General features: G+C 49.4%; 1 long non-coding RNA gene across 1 annotated transcript; it reads right to left on the bottom strand.

Moving 5' to 3' along the window:
- Positions 1-12,318: 12,318 nt before the first annotated feature.
- LOC132082390 (uncharacterized) lies at positions 12,319-13,706 on the bottom strand. Its single transcript, XR_009419795.1, has 2 exons — positions 13,663-13,706; positions 12,319-13,007 (listed from the first exon to the last, which is right to left on the bottom strand). It is a non-coding gene; the product is annotated as an uncharacterized LOC132082390 (long non-coding RNA).
- Between the last annotated feature and the right edge of the window lie 3,393 nt (positions 13,707-17,099).

The following is a 17,099-nucleotide window of genomic DNA, read 5'->3' on the forward strand; positions in this document are numbered from 1 at the left end:
GAGCAGCAGCAGTACCCAATTCCCCCTCTTTCCCCTCAAAACATTCCTTATGATTTTCAGGGGAGCAGGAAACATTTCCTTGGCAGCTGGAGTTGTTCTGGCTACTGGTTTTTCATCTGCCTGTGCTGAGCTCTTTGCAAAAGCCCTCTCCAGTATAAATTCCCATTGATCTGGGATGGGGCAGAGCTGATGGCCCCAGGATTGGGATGGGGCAGAGTTGATGGCCCAAGGATGGAGATAGAGCAGAAGTCATGGCCTGAGGATCGGGATGGGGCAGACTCTTTTGAGTGTGCAAAATAATCCCTGTGCTTCATGCTGCCGGCCCCAGGATCAGGATGGGGCAGAGTTTAGGGCCCCAGGATTGGCATGGGGCAGTTTATGGCCTGAGGATGGGGATAGGGCAGGGCTCATGGCCTGAGAATCAGGATGGGGCAGAGGTGATGGCTGGAGAATCATGATGGGGCAGAGTTTAGGGCACCAGGATTGGGATGGGGCAGTTTATGGCCCAAGAATGGGAATGGGGCAGAGTTTAGGGCACCAGGATTGGGATGGGGCAGTTTATGGCCCAAGAATGGGAATGGGGCAGAGTTTATGGCCTGAGGATTGGGATGGGGCAGAGGATGGGGATGGGGCAGAGTTCGTGGCCTGAGGATCAGGATGGGACAGATCTGATGGCTGGAGGATTGGGATGGGGCAGAGCTCATGGCCCAAGGATAGGGATGGGGCAGAGTTCATGGCCTGAGGATCAGGATGGGGCAGAGTTTATGGCCCCAGGATCTGGATGGGGCAGAGCTGATGGCCTGAGGATTGGGATGGGGTAGAGTTTAGGGCCTGAGGATCAGGATGAGGCAGAGCTGATGGCTGAAGGATACAGATGGGACAGAGCTGATGGCCAGAGGGTTTGCTGTCACAGCTCTGACCCCCAGCAGCGCTGCGGGGAGATGTGAGGGGTGAGCAGCAGCCGCGGGGCCTCCATGGCTCCATGGCTCCATCCCTCTCCTCTCCCGGCCCTGCCGCCGCTCCGGGGCGGGCGATGCTGCCGGCCCCGCTGTGCGCCCCTCGGCCGGCCCGAGCCATCCATCTTACACCGTGTAAGAGGCCTGTTGCAATTAAGTAGGCTGAAGTGCTCCTGAACTCTTTAACCTTTGCCCTGGGATTGCTCCTTTTGCCCCGGGGCTGTGGATCAGCTCCATTGCACTCTCCAAACAGCGCCTGCTACTTAGCTGACATTTCTTTCTCCTGCTGGATCCTATTAGCACCCTGAGGTTGAAAATGCTACTTTGGAGTGTTGTAAGGAATGTGATTTATACTGGAAAGCAGCGACGATCTATCTTTCCCTATACACACAGCGCACATGAGGCTGGAGAGCTAAACCTACACGGCCTGAGCAAACAGCAGCAGGATAATTGGGGAGGAGGCTCCAGGCAGGGAGAGGAGCCTGGGAGGGATGCACTGGGGCCAGGGGATGCAGAGCTTGGGGCTGGGCAGGAATCCTGCTGCCCAGTGGGATCCCATCCCCACACCAGGGCAAACTGGTGCTGGAGGCTGCTGGTTTCCAGGCAAGGATTGGGGTGTCTGGGCTGTTTTCAGGGGTTCTGGTTTGGGAAGTACCCAGGTTGTTTCAGGGGTTCTGGTTTGGGAGCTGTTTCAGGGGTTTTGGTTTGGGAGATGTCTGGGCTCTTTTCAGGGGTTCTTGTTTGGGAGCTGCTTGGGCTGTTTTCAAGAGTTCTCCTTTGGGAAGTACCTCGGCTCTTTTCAGGGGTTCTGGTTTGGGAGCTGCCTGGGCTGTTTTCAGGGGTTCTGGTTTGCACAGGAGCTGTCTGGGTTGTTTTTAGGGGTTCTGGTTTGCGAAGTGGCTGAGTTGTTTTCAGGCGTTCTGATTTGGGAGGTGCTTTCAAGGATTCTGTTTTGGAGCTGTCTGGGCTGTTTTCAGGGGTTCTGTTTTACACAGGAGCTGCCTGGGTTGTTTTCAAAGGTTCTGGTTTGGGAGGTACCTGGGTTGTTTTCAGGGGTTCTGTTTTACACAGGAGCTGCCTGGGCTGTTTTCAAGGGTTCTGGTTTGGGAAGTTCCTGGGCTGTTTTCAGAGGTTCTGCTTTGGGATCCATAGTGTCCTTCTCCACTGCTGACCCTCTGATTCCTGAGCAGGACCTGCAGTGAGTCCCTGCCTGTGAGTCCATATCACAGATAGCACAATCTGCATGGGGAGCAGATGGAAATAAGAATGGAATGGTGCCTGAAGGAGGGCTGATTAGCCTTTATCAGATATGACACGCTAACCACCGAGGCTCCTCGCCGCAACACCGGGTTAAAATCTCTGCAGTGTCAAATTTCATCCTCCCTGAGCAAAGAGACACTTTCCATAGTGTTTGTGTGAATCTTCTGGATAAGCCCTGGAGACTGAAACCATCTCAGCTTCATCTGGGCATTAAAAGTCCCACCCACGTATTTAAAAAAAGCCCCAAACCCAGAAACGCAAAAGCTGACATTTACTCTAAAATGTCTTTTTCTTCCTGCATTGCTGCCTGGATCCCGTGTGAGCTGCCTCCTCCTCCTCACTGGAGCAGGGCTGGAGGTATCTCCTGGGCATTCCCACCTTTGGCCCCCCCTGGAAGCACAGGGATTATTTTGCACACTCAAAAGTGTGTGCATGAGCACACACAGGACACTAGCACAGTGTTTTCTGGGAGAAAAACCAACTAAAAAAAAAAAAAAAGAAAGGAAAAAACCCCCAACCCTAAGCAGCCTCCGTGTCAAAAGCCCTTTTATAAAAGCCTCAGTAGCTGAAGAATTGCCATTGTTTCAGTCTCCAGTGAGTGCTAGTCTTAAAATATTTCCAGCTCAGAGCAGGCTTTGACATTCTGCCCAGACCCAGGAGAGGGAACAAACACGAGTTCAGAAATGTTTCTACAAGGCACAGATCCTTCTTTTGGGAGAGTCACATTCAGCATCTCCCATCCTGTGGCTGCATCCCCCCAACGTGGGGGAAACACCACAAAACACCCCTGGAAGCAGGGAGGAGAGAGAAGGCAAAGGGAGCTGGGTTGGTTTTCACACTTCTTTCATTAAGCTTTTCCCTCCTGAGCAGAAAAAAGTATTTTTTCCCCCAGAAATGCTGCACTCCAGGCTGCTCTTCCTGCTTGGATGCTGGTGGCTGTGCAGCCCTGAGTCCCCATCCCACTGGACGCCAGCAGATGGTCCAAAAGCACAAGGCTGTGCAGGCTGTGGAAGTGGAAGCAGACAGAAAGTCTGCAGTGAAATTCACCCCTTTTCAGCCTTTTTTTGTGTGTGCGTGTGCTCACAGTGATGCTGGGAGGGACAGAGGGAGGGCTGGGATGGAGGAAGCTCTCCAGGCTTCACTATTTCCACTCTGGATGGGCAGGAGGAGGATGGACAGAGGCAAATGGAACCATGGAATGGTTTAGACTGGAAATCACCTCATTCCAACCCCCTGCTCCATGTAGGACTTCTCCTGGGACAGTTTATCACCAATTTTTCATGGTTTGCCCCCTTCTCTCTTTCCAAAATAAAGAGAGGAGCTGAGATAAAACTTGTTCCACTTCTCTCAAAAGACTTTTTTGGCATAAAAATGCAGAAAGCTGCCGGAGGTTTGGAGGCTGTTGGGAATGATGTGGATGCCCTGGGGTCTGTGGGAAGCTGGTTCCAAGAGGCTGAAAGCTCCAGAGAGCAGAGCCAACCTGAGCTTATCTCAGCTCTGAGCACTCCTGAGGTTCGATAAAGGACATTGTTTACCCAGGAACAATGTGAGGTTAAAATTTAGTAAGTCCTTGTGCAACTCTTCATGGAGAGGCAGCAAGGACAAATAAACATCTCTGAAACACAGTCAGCACTCAGGCTCAGTGTTTAATTCATCCTCTGGAAATGCATCTTGTTTATAGCCATTCATTGCAGGGGCTTGCAACAGCAGGGGTCTGATCCACTCCAAATTTCAGGCAAAATAATATGATCCTCATTCTGCTCTTGTTTGTTCCTAGGAGAGAACACAAGGTCAGATCTTCAACTAGTACAAAGTTTGCTCTGAACTACTAAGTGGGGCTTTTTTTGTTTGTTTGTGTTTTAGGGGTTTTTTGCCTTTTTTTTTGTTATTGATTTTTTTTTTTTTTTATACAAAGCTTTTCCTCTGCTCTCTCCATTTCCATGCCTCCCTCTCCTTCCAGCCCAGGGTGCCAGAGGATTTGGGTTTCCTCCCTGGGTGATAAAGGCTTCTAGAAGGAATTAAGGCTGGGTGGCCCAAACCAGCAGCTCCAAGGCTGAAATTTGGGATTTCTCCTCTCTATTCCACCCCATGGAGACTGAGTGGGAGGTTTTTTGTTTGTTTATGTTTTAGGGGTTTTTTTTGTGTTTTTGTTTTGTTTTGTTTTGTTTTGTTTTATTTTCTGTTTGTTTGACAAAATTGTTCCTCTTCCTTCTCCCTTTCCATGCCTCCCTCTCCTTCCAGCACAGGAGGAGCCCAGGGTACCAGAGGATTTGTGTTTCTTCCTTGAATAAAGGCTTCTAGAAGGTGATAAAGGCTTCTACAAGGAATTAAGGCTGGGTGGTCCAAACCAGCAGCTCCAAGGCTGAAATTTGGGATTTCTCCTCTCTCTTACACCCCATGGAGATGAGCAGGGGAGCAACCACACGAGGGAGGTGCAGCTCCCTCCTCCCAGGGGATGCTGCACTGAGAAATTCCCTTCTCTGGGAGCTGCTCCAGGCCCATCATTTCACAAAGCTCAGAGGGAGCAGTGCCAGCCTTATTGACAGAAACCCACATAAATTGGGTCATGCTGCCCATTCCCCCTCCCAGCTGAGCTCTCCTCGTGCTCTGGGGGATATTTGGGGGCAGGACACACACTGGCTGTGCTCACACTGCCCCAGGGCATTGCTCTTCTCCTCTAGGATGGGAGCCAAGGCTGCCCTGTGCCAAGGGCTGGGCGTGGAGAAGGGCGGATCCTGTTCCATTGAACAGCTCCATGGCACTGTGGGAGCCAGCCATGGGTCTGACCCACATGGAGCCCTCCTGTTGGAGCCCAGGAAATTCCTCAGCACCCTGTCAGGGGGCTCAGAGACCTTGGCACAGAGCCCCAGACCCCTGTGACTGTGACTGAGCCCTTGGAAAACACAATTACCAACCTTATATGAAGAATTCTGAGCCACGAAAGTTTAAGTAGAATGATAGTGAATTTATCACAGGGTGAAAAATAGGTTTTTGGGGTTTTTAGAATGGGGGTTCAGGGGGAAAGATGGAGGGAACTTGGCATGTCCAGCCTTTGTCCTTCTTCTTCTTCTTGTTCTCCATCTTCTGCTGTGATGGTGGCACTTTTGGATTGGTTTGGAGTAGAAGCTCACTGTCTAACATAGGTGATAGGTATTGGAGAGTAATTGTAAATATTGTACACCCTGGGGACAGTCACTGAGCGAGCCAGAGCAAACTGCAGGAATCACCGACCCCTCCCAGCCTGCAAACTCGGAAGAGCAGCAAAAGAAATGAAAAACTGACTCAATGATGGCCAGCAGGGCTCTCCCAGGGCTTATCAAAGCCCAGGGACCTGGCTGAGGGTCCTAAACCTGTCCCCAAGGCCCCTCACACGAGGCTTTTCCTGAACATTCCTTACTGCACCCCCTCCGCTGATTTCAGCGCCATTAAAATGTTTTCCACCACCACCACCTCTCTCAATTATCAATGTTTTTAAAAAGCCATTCAAGAGAATTCCCCATGAAATTATTTTGATTTCCCGCCCCTCCATCTATTTCCAAACTAATGAGATTAATTGAGAGCTACAAACATTTTCCAAGGGCCCAAGGCAAGAGCGATGGCAAACACATGTAACTGTTCCCAAGGATTGCATCCATCCTTCCCAGCTCAGAGCATCCCTCCCGACACGGGGCTGCATTCTGCACTCTCAGAAGGTGCTCAGGTTTGGAAACCTTTGATATTTTTTCTCCCTCCTCCTCTGAGGAAGGAAAAAGAAAGTGCCTGAGGAATGAGAGCTGTCAGAGGCAATAATGTGAGATCTCACTCGTGGCTGGGGGGATTTTGAGGGGGTTTTTTCTCTCTGGTCTGGTGTTAACTAGGGAACTTCAAACAGAGAAACAAGCAGGAATTTAGGAAAGTTTTACCTCTCTCTCTCAGCCTCCAGGTAGGAAAAGAAAAATGAAATCTTCCAAACCCAATAAGCTGCAAAGCAAAGCTGACAATTGCCCTGTTCCCCTCACGGGCGTTTGTCTGCTCCTGGTGTTGGATTCCTCCCATCCCGGGGTAATCAATAGGACAAATCTCAGGTGTCACTGCTCTCCTGGCCCCCACGGGCTCCTCCAGGATTGATGGCAGCAAACAGCCCTTCAGAGGCGGCTGGCAGGCTCTGAGTAAGGATAAATAAAGGGAGAGATTTGTTACGTTGTGGTGGAGCAGCCTCTCAGCATCACCTTCCCTCAGGTGCTGCTTTAAAACAGGGTGAAAGAAAACCTTAAAAAAAAACAAACAGTAAAGCCCCAAACCCTGCAGAATTCAACGTATAAACACACACAGCAGTGAGGAAGATGGTTTTGGAACTACTGAAAACATTTATTAGCATGGAACTCCTCCATCTCCAAAGCCCAGTTTGTGCAAACTCAGGGACTGATGAGGGCAGGGTTAATTAAGGTGAAGAACGGATTTGCTCCTGTGCCATGAGGGTTTTAGCCTCATTCCCCATGGAATCATGGAATTTGGGGTGGAAAAGACCTTAAAAGTTTTCTCCCACCCCTCTCTCATGGACAGGGACACCTTCTGCTGGACCAGGTTGCTCCAAGCTCCATCCAGCCTGGATGAGGATGAGTCCCATCCAGCCTGGTAAGGCTGAAATCCGTGAGGATTTTTAGCCTCACTCACCATGGAATCACAGAATTTGGGGTGGAAAGGACCTTAAAGGTCTTCTTCCACCCCTCTCTCATGGATAGAGACACTTCTGCTGGACCAGGTTGCTCCAAGCCCCATCCAGCCTAATGAGGCTGAAATCCATGAGGATTTTTAGCCTCACTCACCATGGAATAATGAAATTTGGGGTGGAAAGGACCTTAAAAGTCTTCTCCTACCCCTATCTCAAGGACAGGGACACTTCTGCTGGACCAGGTTGCTCCAAGCCCCATCCAGCCTGGCTTGGACACTTCCAGGGGCTCAGAGGTGCTTCCAAGCCCTCTCCTCACAGGACAAGGATGGATTTCCATGGGAGCAGAGGGAAGATGGTGTGAGATGCCCATGGAGCTGAATCACACCCTTGGAAGGGTGCCCAGGAGAGGAGGATCCTCCCAGCAGCACCATCAGGGAACCTGGGTGGCCAAGGAACAGCCAGCACAACAGCCTGGCCAAAATGACCCATCCTGTGGTGGATCCCCTCCCCAGCAGCCTCTGACAAGCTAAAAACCTCCAGTTTATTAAAGATCCATTCCTGCCCTCATAAAAGCTGCCTTGTCTGGTGGCTGGAGGCTGCAGGATGTTATGGTTGGAATGTTCCTCAGCCCTTGTGTCATTTAGAGCCCCACCAGCTGTGCAAGGAGCTGCTTTCCCCCACCCCAGACAGGCAGAGGTGATGTTTTCTGTGATCTCCATGATGTCACCAGCTCCCCTTTGATGTGTGCAAGGCAGGGACTTTCAAGGCTCATTGGTCTGGGGGTAAATTTGTCTGAGCACTGCTTGGGACATGGTCCAGGAGGATGGAGGGGAAGAGGCTGATCCCTGTGTCCTTATTCATTAGGGCTGTGGTGAGGCAAAAATGAAATAAAAAAAAAAATAACATAAAATAAAACAAAACAAAACAAAACAACTAAAAAATAACAATAAAATAACAATAAAATAACAATAAAAATAATAATGAGAAGAAGGAGAAGGAGAAGGAGAAGGAGAAGGAGAAGGAGAAGGAGAAGGAGAAGGAGTCACTTCCATGAGGAAGTGCCCAGCAGAGGCTGTAGGAACAGTGTGTCCCCACCACTCCCACCCTGGCCACTTGCTGGGACAAATCCCTGTCCCAGACCTCCTCAGGAACAGGAATTTCTGCAGGTATTTATCCTGCAAGCAGCCCAGAACTGGATTAAGATAAGGTGACGATGTGGAAATGCCTGTCAGGCCCACAAACCTGCAGGGCAAATTAAGCAATCATGTTCCCAGGACATACATAAAAATAAGTAAAAAAACACTATTAATCCATAGCAACAAAAGGAGATGGCATGGCAACAGCAGCAACAGCAAAACAAAACAGCAATGAGAGGAGGGCACAGAGGGGAGAGGGAAAATCAAGCCCTGCTCTGGCTTTTTGGAGGTTTTTAAGGACCCCCAAAGGGTTTTTTTTGGGAGATGTTGCATCACAGGTGGGAGAGGCAGAGCATGATCTGGGTCCCAGATCCTCAGGGCTGGCAGCAGAGCAGGGCAGGGAGCTGAGGATCCCAAATCCAATTTGTTTTGTATTTTTTTTCTAAATTAAACCAAAACATCAACAGCAGCTCTTAATTACCTCACAAAGATGAGCTGCAGAGGAAAAAAGAACCTTTTACTCCTTAGGGCTGAAGTTCTGTGGATTTGCTGGATGAAACAACCCAGCCCAGGAGTGAGCAGCTCCTCAGGGGCAGCTGCTTTGCTCCCACCCCAAAAACAACGATGCTTTCAGCTCTCTGGAGGGCAACATCCCTCTAGGAAACAAACCTGGGCTAAACCCAGCCTGCAAACACAGCTCCATGGCTGTTTTTGAACCCGGGCAGAGCTGTGGCTGCGTGGGAGGAGCGTGATGGAAATAAGCCCTAATGGGTGTTAATTTGGAGTGGGAAGTTTGTGAGTCAGGCAGGGGTGCAGGGGAGGAGTGGGCAGCAGCCACGATGCCAAGCAGTGCTGAGCTGAGCTCCTGCTGCTTGCTGAGGTTTTTTTTTTGTGCTGGGAGCACCCCAGTGGGGCTGGGAGGGTTTGGAAGGAGAAGGGGAACTGCAGGGAGAAGGAATTGCATCCAGGCAGTTTGGCTGGATCAGAAGCCCACGCTCAAAGGATGGCTGTTAACAGGAGATTTTCCATGCTGTGAGAGCCAAAGCAAACACAGTGAAACTTAATTAAATGCCTGCCTGCTAAAATAATAATTTTCTTATGAATTGAGGAAGGTAAAATAAAATGAGAGATGGACCTGATAAAGGAACTGTAATTCTCCAGGAGAAGCACATGGGTGGAGAGCACAGAAAAGGGGGTTTGCTGGTGGGGAAGGTCCTTCTCTTTTCCCTGCTGCAGATCCAGGGCTGTGCCAGCTGCTGAAGCCCTCACAGACTGCCTGTCTCCATCCCAAAGCATGGACACCAACCCAGAGCTGCTCCAGGAATGGTGCTGTCTGAATTCCTGACAGCAAGTGGAAATATTAATGCTTGTCTGGAGGAAAGAGTGAAAAAAAAAACCCCTGTGAATGGCTGGGATTTTCATTGTGCTCTTGGGAAGAGGGGAGGCACCTCCTCTGAGGGGGAACAAGGAACTTCTGCGTGCTGAGAACTTGCTCGGTGTAGCTTTGGACAGGGAAAAAAATCAGCTGGAAGAAAGCCCTCCCAAGAAAGGGGTGACTGGTAAAACCATCATCATCCAGACAACCCAGGAGAATAATTTCAGGAGGTAAAGCTGGGTTTAAAAAAAAAAAAAAAAAAGAAGAAGAAATAAAAGAGGTCTTGAACCATGCACCTGCAGGATGGGGTGCCCCAGAACAGGAGTGAGTGCAATGTGTGCTCCTGCTCCCAGGTCTGCAAACTGCAGACACAAAAACCAGACAGAGATTCCTGCTCAAAGTGTCTCTCTGAATGTTATTTCCATTTAGAATGGGAAAAAAAAAGCTTAGGATGGAGGGGTGAATTTAATCTTTAAAGGGCTGGGAGTCTGCTGCCACTGCTGCTCCGAGCCCAGGGTGTTCAGCATCTCCAGGATCTCAGAAAGAAAAGGTTTCCATCCCTCCCTGGTCTGGGGTAGCACTAATAAAATGTAGTAAAATTGAAAGAATAAGAAGACATTTGGAGTTTTCCTCTATTTTTGGGCGTTGGCTTCACCCCAGCACTGCTGGCTCCAGCCAGTGCATTTGGCTGCTTAGGTTTGACTCAGGGTTTGTGGGTTCAGTACTTTCATATACCTCAAACCCATAGGGGAAGGGTTAGGCCAAACCCCTCTTTTTTCATTAGTTTAATAAATGTGATCATCTCCAAAAAGTTCAGTTTTCTAACTTACTCCAAATGCAGATATTCCTTCCTTCCCCATAAAAAAAGCCAAACCCAGGGATTGAGAGACAGGATTTGGACCCTACTTTATTTGGCATTTACTCTTGTAGATACACTGAACATTACTTCATGGCTGAAATTAGAGAAATAAACTCACTAATAAAATAAACTTATAACTTTTACCCCTCTTTGTCTTTCTCTGGGAATCAGGAATGGCTTAGCCTGTACAATAATTATACTGTAAGCACAGCAAAAAAATGAATAGTTCTTGACTCCTGCCATTCCCAGCCCTTCCCACCAAAGGGGGAGAAAAAACTCTTGGCAATAAATTAAAAACAGTTTTATTTACCTTGAACTACTCAGCCAAGAATGCACATTATTTAGGGACTGGAATAAAAAGCCATTCACTCTAGTTCAATTGGCCATTTAGTTCAATTTGTGTGTGTTACTGCAGGTAATTACTATGGTAATAATGTACTGTAATCTGTGCTGATTTGGAACTTGTCCTGTTTCTGTATTAATAATAAGTGCCATATATGTACTAATTACCAGTTTGTTACCATGGTTATTTGCGTAGATGCCATGTTAATGATACCCTGGAAACATAAAGCAATCACATTTTTGAATTAAATCTTTGTGGCCTCTTTAGTGCTAAAAGCCCAATTCACATAAAATAATGATGAAGAAAATGAGCTCATCGGGGCTGCCTCGCCAGCCAGCTGATTAGCCGAGCTGCATAAATATATGGCTTTGCCATACTGAAAAATTAGAGCCTCCAAAACATTTTCCATGGTTGCTAAGTAACTCCCCAAAGATGACATCACTTACAGGAACACGCGCTGCCAGATCTGTCATGCACACGTATTTATAGAGCCCGGCCCCGCCAGAGGTGTCAGGGGCTGGCTGCCAGCCAGGGACAGGGGGCAAAAAATGGGCACATCCCTCCTTTCCCTCCTCAGACGCACCCACAGGCAGCCCTGGCTCCGTGCAGGCAATGCAGAGCTTTTATTTTTTGGGATTATTTAAAGCCGGGAGGGACCCGCGCGATCCCCGCTCGGCAATAATTTCACACTGCGAGGCCCGGGCTGGTTTGTGTCTTTTCTTTCTCTTCCAATTGAGCTGAGCAGCACATTTTGGGGATGATTTGTTGGGGATGTGGACTGGAAGGGACAGGCTGCTGCTGCTTCCCAGGCTGAGGGAACGCTCCCGCGTGTCACTGGCTGCTGGGCAGAGCCCTCGAGGTTTTCCATGGGGTGATGACCAGCTCTTATCCTTAAAGCCTTCCATCCCACTTTTCCTGCTATTCCCACACTGCAGCCACCTCTCTGGCCATGCTGGATGCACATCACAATTAAAAATAGTTCCTTGGCAACAAAACCGTTCCCTTTTCCCCGAGCTTGGAGTAAACAATGGGTCCTTCCTACCCGGCAATTAATGGCAATTCCTTAAGCAGATGACACTGGGAGAAGGGCTGGGGAGAGCTGCAGCAGGGAGACTCTGTGAGCCTGCAGACAGCCTGTGGGTCCCAGCCTGATCCCTGCTGCTATGGGTGAAGCTTGGTGTGTCTGGAGCTGTTTCAGATCCTTTGGGAGCAGCAAGACCCAGAGCTAAAGGAGGGAGAGGGCTTTGGGCACCCCAGATTGGAGCTGGGGGTCTCCTCTCTCACTGGCAGGGTCTGTCCAGGAGAAATCAAGGAGGTGGGAAGGAACATCCTGATGAGTGTGCCTGGGGGAAAATCCCTGTCCTGGGAGGACAAACAGCCCCGGAATCCTGGCCAAAAGCCCTGGGGAAATCACAATACCCATTGGTGAAGTGTCCTGCCTCTCAGCAGGTCAGGGATGAGGCATCCACTGGAGGGTGTCCCAAGCTTTCACCCATGAAGGAAGCCCTGGCCCGGGGTTGGGTTTTCCTCCTGTTATCCTCTGTTTTCCTCCCTCTGCTTTGGCCCGAGGCCATCCCAGCGTTTCCCTCCCCGCTCCTGCAGAGCCCAGTCCCACAGCGGATGCCATGTCACTTGAAAAGCTACTTAGTGCTCTTTATTATCTGGTCATTATTTTTCCACTGAAGCCTGAGATAAGCAAAGCATAAATCAAACCAGAACAGGAGCCACTTGGAGCAGGTAAAGCATGGAAAAGATTTTAATCAGCGATTCTGGGCAAGAAAAGCAAAAAGAGGGAGAGGAAGGGAGGAAAGGGGGAGGGAAGAGGGGGGAGAGAAACAAAGAAAGGGAAAGAAACACCACTTGTTGTTTGTGGGATGAAGACAAATGTTTCCAAAGCCACATTTTCCACATGACGCCCAGTAAAAGCTCTTGGTTTGATTATTAATCACAGGGCAGCCTCCATCCATCACTCCATCCCTCCCTAGCTGTTTGATGTGCCACCCTCCCCTCCCACAGCCCCCGCACTGGGCAGCTGTGACAGGGGACAGCAAAGCTCGGGAACTTCTTCCAGTAAAGAAAATGCCATCAAATGTGCAATTTTCCAAATAAATAGAGGAGGAAATAAATAAGAGAGCATCAGGGAAGCTGCTGCCGTGCCGGTTGGATCCCTCTGCCTCTCGAGACTTCTGGAGAGCTGCTGACACTGGGAGCGTCTTCTGAAATGGATGGACTTTGCCTCTTGCCTCATACATCTGTTTAATGACCTCTCCTCGCAGGCACTTGACATGTGATTTATGGGATATAAATTTTACCTCTCCGCTGCTCGGGGTGTCGCAATCCCCGCGCTCCGCAAGGTGAGAGCGCCTCGCCCCGCCGGGATGGCTCCCTCAGCTTCCTGCTCCAGCAACTTTCTTCCTCAGGCCTTTCCTTTAAAAACCAAAAATAATAACAATAATAATAAAAACAACCCCCCAAAAGCCCAACCCCTAACAGATCCTAAGAAAAAAAATGTGTTTTTTCCTCTCTGAAAGAAAACTGCTGCTGACACAGCGTTCAAGGCTGGCGGTGCTTTGCAGAAAAAGCAAACAGCAGCATCCCGGCCGATTTCCTGCAAATAATAATAATAATAATAATAACAAATACGTATATAAATAAATAAGTCCTTAATTCTTTTACTGGCATCCGTAGCCTCTGATTCATAAATTCATCAGGACTTTCCCAGGATGTCAGTTTTGGCAAATGAGCCCTGAGTTGCTTCATGCTAATGGAGCGGTGGGCTGCCTGACCTCAGGAAATAGAGAGGCCAAACATGAAAAAACAGAGCCGGGTTCAAGGCTGGGGCTGTGAACCCCAGATTTGAGGGTGAGGTCGGCGAAGGGTCAGGCAAGCATTGTGTGCAGCGCGAGGGAGAAACGCTGGTTTCTATTTAAAGCCTTTCATGCGGCTGCCAGAGCGCTCTGGGCATTGTGTGCGGGAGCAGCCCGGCGATTGAGAAATGCGCCTTGGATGGGGATGCTGACTGCAGGAATGGGGAAAAAGATTGGAAACAGCCACGCTCACGTGTTGCCAAAGCCTCCCCTACCTTGGGAAGAAAGGGAGGGCGAGATCCGCCTGGCTCTTTTCAGCGGCTAACGCAGATGGATTTGCTCTGGCGTTTAAGGGTGATGGATGTGCCAGGTACTATTCATTAGCAATGATTTGTTGGGGCCAGCGTAGCTCGCCTGCCCATTAGGACGCATTTACTTCGCAGGTTAGTAATGATGGGTGCGCTTAATAGTTCCTAAGTATGGGAGGGCATTAAAAAGCCCTGCAAGAGAAGGCTATCGATATTTACAGCTTCAATTTGTTGGGGGAGGAAACCAGTGCGTGTGCCTGGAAGGGGTGTCCGCCCCAGTTCCTGCTCCTAGAGGTGGGTATTGGTATGGAGAAGGCTGGAGCAAGGGGGAATAGCTCTGAATCAGGTTGTGTTTTGACCCCAGCACAACCCAGTGATGTGGTAGTGGTTGATTTTTGGCTCCTTCTGAGGGAAACTGAGGCCCAAACCCAAATTTGAGCACATAGACTCAGGTGGGTCAGAGCCCTGTTGGGTTTGCCTCTCCAGCAGCACCATGGGCCACGATCAGAGGAGCAGGAGGTCATTGACTGAGGGATGATTATGGCTATTACATCCCAATTCCCTTCCCTTTCCCTCCCCCCGGCTCAGAGCAGGCTCAGCTCGGAGTGAGACCCTGCTAACAGCCCTCAGCCATTTAGTTAAGCCCCGATTTTTCATTAAAATAGCACATATGGCTATCAAGCATCACAAGGTCACGGGGCTGCATTGTCTCAGCTTAATACGATGCCATTAAGGCTGGACCATCACGTCTCCCATACAGCAGGTTCAGCAGCACAAGATCAAGCATTGGGCAAGACTGCAATTTCCTCCTGTCCTCCTGCTATGATCTTATCAGAGTCTGACTGATCTCCGTGTACCAAATCGTGCTGGAGAGCATTAAATATCGAGAGAGGCCTCCGTGGGGAGGGTGGGTCACACCCGGCTCCCTTTGTGTCACACCATCCCTCTCCTGCCTCAAGAAATCTCACAGAAATCTCAAGAAAACTCACAGAAATCTCTGTGAGTTCATATTTTATCTTTACCATTGGTGGTGGGTTGTATTTTGAAGCCTGATCTCTAATCAAGCCTACATGGGCCTAATTTTGCTGTCCTCATATCCATGGTGCTGGCCTGAGACCCTTGGCATGGTGGCCATTCCTGCTCTCTGCAACGTCCAGCAACTCTTTTATTTGTCTCTCAAACAACCAGATAAGAATAATTCATTTCTTCCAGCTTTTATCTTCCTGTCTGAGCTACAAGTGCCTGCATGGAGTCCCTTTATTTCACCCTGCAGAGTTCCTGGCCTAGCAGGGCCCTGCTCTCCGTACTCCACGAGATGCAGGAAGGCTGGAGAACAATTATGGAGCAGAGGTAGGAAAAGGCAAGATTGGGAGCTGCCTGGTGGCTTTATTGAGCCATGCAAAGAGGTGGCACTCACTGAGTCCCTGGCACTGGCACAGGTGTGTACGTGTGCCCAGCTGGGAGGTTTTGTGCTGAGATGAAAGCGTGTAAATAAAGGCAGGGTTGTGTGAGCCCTGCCAAGGAGGAAGCATCTCACAAGATCTCCAGCAGAAGGGTTTGCAGAGCAAACACAAGTGTTGTTTCATCTCAGAGGATGCCAAGCCCCCCCTGAGAGGGGGCAAGGACCCCATGAAAGGGACATGGTGGTTTTCTTGGTGAGCACACACGGCTATGCTGGGTCACTGAGGGCGGACAGGAACCAGAGGGTGGCAGTGAGAAGAGGCTTCCTTGCAAAACAGACTCACCAAATCCCCAAAATAGATAAAAATGCAAACCCCAAGCTCTTCTGCCACCATTTGAGCCAGAAGAGCTTAAAAGATAATGAGCTAATTGAGGAATGGAGGCCATCTCCCCACAGCTATGTGTCAGCTCCTATTAAATCTGCTCCAGAACATTCACTGAGAGTACCCAGCCCCTCTCTGGAGGTATTGATCATTTATTTTCCAGGCCCTGTGCTGCCCCTTCCCTTGGGCAGGCAGGGATGGAGGCTGAGGGTGGCTTCCCCCACAGACAGCCCATCAGCTGCAATTGTTTTCTAGTGAAAATAGATGTTCAGTATTGATCCCTCTCCCTCCGTGGAGTCCGGGGGCCTTCTCCTTAGTTACTCTAATAAAACACAACTAATTAAATTTGTGCCTTGCTTTTTCAATATTGCATTATCCTAATTACTAATTAAGGGGGACCACGTGTAAGGGGGAGGCATTATTCCCTGCAAAAGATCCCCCTAATGGCCTAAATGACATCTCGGGGAAGGAGGAAATCTTTCAGCAAAGGCCAAGACTGAGGCTGGGGAAAGGATCCCTGGGGGCAACTTAACGAGGAGAGGCTCTTTAACCCTTCAGCTGCTGCCCTGGAATTTGCTGAATCACGGGAAAATAGCAGTGCAAAGCAGGCAGGAAAAGGGAAAATTGGGGTGGAATTGGAAGGAATGGGGGGATCTCTGTGTGGAAAGCATGGCAGGGGAGAGTTGAGGGAGAGGATTTTCAGGAGCAGTGTGTTGCCTACTCCTACATTGTGATGGTGTTCACAGGGGTTGTAGGATGAGGGAAGAGATGAGGATCTGACTCCATGTTTCAGAAGGCTTGATTTATTATTTTATTATATATATTACATTAAAACTATACTAAAAGAATAGAATAAAGGATTTCATCAGAAGGCTAGCTAAGAAAAGAAAAAGAAGGAATGATAGGAAAGGCTTGTGGCTTGGACAGCGAGTCCGAGCCAGCTGACTGTGATTGGCCATTAATAATAAACATCCAACATGGGTCAATCCCAGATGCACCTGTTGCATTCCACAGCAGCAGATAATCAATGTTTACATTTTGCTCCTGAGGCCTCTCAGCTTCTCAGGAGGAAAAGTCCTAAGGAAAGGATTTTTCATAAAAGATGTCTGTGACGCCACATGTCCTCCCACACGTCTTGGCCTCTCTGGCCAGTCTGGGGACATACCAGAGCTGGGCCTTGGCAGGGAGGAACGAGGCCTTTCAAGCCTGTACTCGACACCCTGCCCTCGTCAGGGCTGTGCCAGAAGGGCTTTGTTCTGTTCCAAGTGGAAATAAACACACAGAATCACTGAGGGCATTCTCTGGGGCACTGCTGGCAGAGGGGAAATCTCACTGCTCTGCACTTCAGGGGGTCCCAGGGGCTCCAGGTAATGCAGCACTGGGACTTGTGCTGAGCAAGGGACACTGTTGCAGACACCTTTTATGAAAAATGCTTTTGCTAGGATTTTTCTCCTGAGAAGCTGAGAGGCCTCAGGAACAAAATGTAAACAATGGTTATCTGCTGCTGTGGAATGCAACAGGTGCATCCGGGATTGGTCTCATGTGGTTGTTTCTAATTAATGGCCAATCACAGTCAGCTGGCTTGGACACAGAGCCCAAACCACAAACCTTTGTAATCAC

This window comes from Ammospiza nelsoni, chromosome 20 (genome assembly GCF_027579445.1).
Source record: "Ammospiza nelsoni isolate bAmmNel1 chromosome 20, bAmmNel1.pri, whole genome shotgun sequence".
In the NCBI taxonomy this organism is placed as follows: Eukaryota; Metazoa; Chordata; class Aves; order Passeriformes; family Passerellidae; genus Ammospiza; species Ammospiza nelsoni.